Consider the following 5,000-nt stretch of genomic DNA (forward strand, 5'->3'; position numbering starts at 1 on the left):
AGTAACCCCCCTGACCGGGGGCAGTAACTGACCGGGGGCAGTAACCCCCCTGACCGGGGGCAGTAACTGACCGGGGGCAGTAACCCCCCTGACCGGGGGCAGTAACTGACCGGGGGCAGTAACTGACCGGGGGCAGTAACTGACCGGGGGCAGTAACTGACCGGGGGCAGTAACTGACCGGGGGCAGTAACTGACCGGGGGCAGTAACTGACCGGGGGCAGTAACTGACCGGGGGCAGTAACTGACCGGGGGCAGTAACCCCCCTGACCGGGGGCAGTAACTGACCGGGGGCAGTAACTGACCGGGGGCAGTAACTGACTGGGGGCAGTAACTGACCGGGGGCAGTAACTGACCGGGGGCAGTAACTGACCGGGGGCAGTAACCCCCCTGACCGGGGGCAGTAACTGACCGGGGGCAGTAACTGACTGGGGGCAGTAACTGACCGGGGGCAGTAACTGACCGGGGGCAGTAACTGACCGGGGGCAGTCACTGACCGGGGGCAGTAACTGACCGGGGGCAGTAACTGACCGGGGGCAGTAACTGACCGGGGGCAGTCACTGACCGGGGGCAGTAACTGACCGGGGGCAGTAACTGACCGGGGGCAGTAACTGACCGGGGGCAGTAACTGACCGGGGGCAGTAACTGACTGGGGGCAGTAACTGACTGGGGGCAGTAACTGACCGGGGGCAGTAACTGACCGGGGGCAGTAACTGACCGGGGGCAGTCACTGACCGGGGGCAGTCACTGACTCATAATTTCACCCCCCTCCCTATCGAAGTATTGGACAGTATTAAGATGCTGAATATTACTATTCATCTTTAGGGCCCCAAATCACACCTTCAATCCAATCCAATCCACTGTATTTATTTATATAGCACATTTAGCACATTTCACAACTCAAGGTTTGAAGGTTTGAAGTGCTGTACAGAAAGTTAAAAGCTAAATACACTATGAAGCTAAAACATAAAAAACACCAGAAAAACCACACAGCAGAAAAAGGACACAGAAAAACACAGAACTCTCAAACGGAATTAAAAGCCAAGGTGTATAATACAGGTGGGTCTAAATCTAGTCTGACCTGAGACCTGATTCATACGAGGTTTCCGCCGGACACTCACTGGTCTGATGAACCCATTCTGACCTGAGATCAGATTCTAAAAATGTCAGTCGCTCTTCGATTTTTCAAAAATAGCAGACCTACAAGCTCGTATCGCGCCACTCGGTGGCGCGATATGAGCTTGTAGATCTGCTATTTTTAAATAGCTAAAGCACGACATGATGCTGACACCAAAATGGGTGCCCGGTCAGAATGGGTTAATGCGAGATTTAAATCTAGTCTGGATGGTGGGGGGCCAGTTTCACATGTGAAGGAAGGGAGCTCATTCTCATTCCACAGTTTGGGGGCTACGGCAGAAAAGGCTCGGTCACTTCTGGTCTCTAAACGTGCCTTTTTTGAGACCTGGAGATTGAACTGGCCAGCAGAACGCAATGACCTTGACCTGTGACAATGACCTGGAGATTCAACTGGCCAGCAGAACGCAATGACCTGGAGGGAGTATAAACCTCTATAAGGTCACAGAGGCCCCTTTTCCACCGGTTGGTTTTCGAAACTGGCCTCTGTAAAATCTGAATCCCCATTTCCCTTCACTGTATATGTATCTTTTCCCTTTTTGCTTCCTATATGATGAATTCCTGTTCTGTTCTTTAGCTTCATAGAAATGTCTATTTGTATGTCTCTAAATGTTTTGATGAATTGAACAATGTGGACCCTGTTGTAAACAAGTGTAATGCTTAATTGGGTCGTCCACTCACAGTTAACAGTCTTTGTATTGAGTTTGTGCTTGAAATGTACTGTAAATTCTGCAAACTGTTAATAAATATTTCAATCAATCAATCAAAAATGAGAACCGGTTCAGTTCTTTTTGGTTTTTAGTCCATGAGCCAGAGCTCCAAAATTGAAACGTTAATTATGAATTGAGTGGGCAAAACCATACCTATATTAGATTGTTATCACCATTAAACTTCCCCAATTGAGTACTTACACGAAGACAATGATTTATTGTATTACAAATTTTACATTTTTAAATATGCAAATGAGGCATTATGTATAGGAAAATAGGAAATAGGAAAAAAGAACTGAACCGGTTCCCATTGGGACCCAACCGGTGGAAAAGAACTGAACCGGTTCCCACTGGGAACCAACCGGTGGAAAAGAACTGAACCGGTTCCCACTGGGAACCAACCGGTGGAAAAGAACTGAACCGGTTCCCACTGGGAACCAACCGGTGGAAAAGGGCTCAGAGATCGTTCAGAAACACCTTAGAACCATAGACTGTAAAAAATATGGACAAAGCGTTCCCCGGGTCTAACATGAACGTAAAATGAAGCCTGAAATCCCTTGCATTCTAATGCACTGTAAATCGCCATCTTTCTAGATCCGTTTGTGCCCAGCTGGCCATTGGCTGCCCAGACAACGAGGCGGGACTTCCCCCCTTCTTCTCCGTTGGTTTTTATTTTGACTCGAGTGGGAGGGGAATCCCGATCATAGACTGTAACGGTAGCCACGCCCCTCAGAACATGCGCGACTTTATGGTATTTTTTTTAAATAAATGGGACCATAATTTTCCAAAAAGAATATTATGACATTAGAAGACTTTAAACTAGTGACTGGAAGCAGAAAGTATTCATGACCATGTTTATTAAGGTAATACAGTCTAGGTGAAGTTGGGCCAAAATACATGGGCCTCTATGGAGCTATGAGGCTTTTTGGGTCCAGTCCAGCGCCACAACAGGCCATTATATGAACTACCGATTTCAAATGAGGCTTCACGAAATATCTGGCTGACTGCCCCCCTGGTTATAACGCACGAGTGTCTCAAACATAAAGGGTTTTAAAAGACTGGGGGGAGGATATTTATATTATTTTATAGAACACTTATGCCATACAATAGTAGGCCTACAATATTAACAACATTAACATTAATAACAGGCTTATCGAGCATTTTCTATTATTTCGTGGAAAGACGGGAGACGACAACACGCAGAAGCAGTATGTTTTACTGAAGGGCCTTTAGTTCAAATACAGTATACAGTATATAGGATACAGTATAACAGATGGAAGGAAATGGACCTTTTTTACCAATGATATAATATTAATAACAGGCTTATCGAGCCGAGTTCTTATCGAGCATTTTCTATTATTTGGTGGAAAGACGGGAGACGACAACAAGCAGAAGCAGTATGTTTTACTGAAGGGCCTTTAGTTCAGATACAAACAGATGGAAGGAAATGGACCTTTTTACCAATGATACAATATTAAAGAAAGGTAGGTATCAATACCCTTTGAGACCCACGTGTTTGTGCCAGCAGCATTTAACCCCTTCAGCCCTGTAAATACATATTATTATTACTAAACATTAAAAAACAACACCTTTCTCTCTCTCTCTCTCTCTCTCTCTCTCTCTCTCTCTCTCTCTCTCTCTCTCTCTCTCTCTCTCTCTCTCTCTCTCTCTCTCTCTCTCTCTCTCTCTCTCTCTCTCTCTCTCTCTCTCTCTCTCTCTCTCTCTCTAGGGTTAGGGCAGATGTTGGTCGCCATGGTAACCTCATCTGCACCCCCCCCCCCCCCCCTCTCCCTCTCTGTGTGTGTGTCTCCACCAGCGGATGTTTAAAAATCCACTAATCCTCAGTGTGCGTGTGTACATGCGTGTGTGCGTGCGAGTGTAAGTGCGTGCGTGCGTGCGTAAGATGAATCAATCATGATGTTCTTGTAAGAGTTGAAAGCTAATATTGAGCAACACACGTATGTGTGCAAGTTTGTGTGTAAATATTTTTTACAAAATTGTAAATCAGAATGCAGTCATTATTATATAGGAGGGGAACAAGTGAACAACATTCTGTGTAACAGTCAGGGGGGCAGTCAGACAGATATTTAACCAGGGGGGGCAGTCAGACAGATATTTAACCAGGGGGGCAGTCAGACAGATATTTAACCAGGGGGGCAGTCAGACAGATATTTAACCAGGGGGGCAGTCAGACAGATATTTAACCAGGGGGGCAGTCAGACAGATATTTAACCAGGGGGGCAGTCAGACAGATATTTAACCAGGGGGGCAGTCAGACAGATATTTAACCAGGGGGGCAGTCAGACAGATATTTAACCAGGGGGGCAGTCAGACAGATATTTAACCAGGGGGGCAGTCAGACAGATATTTTGTGAAGCCACTATAAGGAAATCGGGACTTCCTGAAAGTTCATATAATGGCCTGTTGTGGCTGTTGGGCCCAAAAAAACCCATATCTCCATAGAGGTCCATGTATTTGGGCCCAACTTCACCTAGACTGTATTACCTTAAAACAGTTTCCGTGCCGGGAATGGATTACTCCAGGTTACTGTCGCTGCCAACCTCGCTAATCGCGACTTTTGTTTTATTCGTTTAATCCGCCGTAATTGTAATAAATAAAAAGAAAATCCGTCTTCGCCGCGGAGATAGAGAGTAGATGCATTTGTTTTGATGACGAAACCGGAAATCGTCACATGCTGTGGGCTGCTAGGGCTTCTGGGAAATTGAGGCCAATGCAAACGAATGGGGTTCAACGCCTCATGGAGGAGGGTCCTGTGCTGCGTCTTCCGGGTGTACCAAGATGGCGGGTGGTGCGATCGTTCATAACAAACGGAGGAAGCTTTTTTCGCTCGATTTTCGCGGATTAAAAGCCCAAATAATTCAGCGTATGCTCTAAAAGTAATACAACAATCTCCGCAGTGAAGGGGGCTTGATTAAAATGCGGGTTAAGCGTGTAAAACAGTCAAACTGTTAATAAACATGGTCATGAATACTTTCTGCTTCCAGTCACTAGTTTAAAGTCTCATTTCTCATGTCATAATATTATTTTTGGAAAATTATGGTCCCATTTATTACAAAAATGACCATAAAGTCGAGTATGTTCTGAGGTGCGTGGCTACCGTTACAGTCTATGATCGGGAGCCACCCCCTGTTCGAGTCA

The sequence above is a fragment of the Protomyctophum parallelum genome (genome assembly GCF_964188405.1).
Source record: "Protomyctophum parallelum genome assembly, chromosome: 22".
NCBI lineage: Eukaryota > Metazoa > Chordata > Actinopteri > Myctophiformes > Myctophidae > Protomyctophum > Protomyctophum parallelum.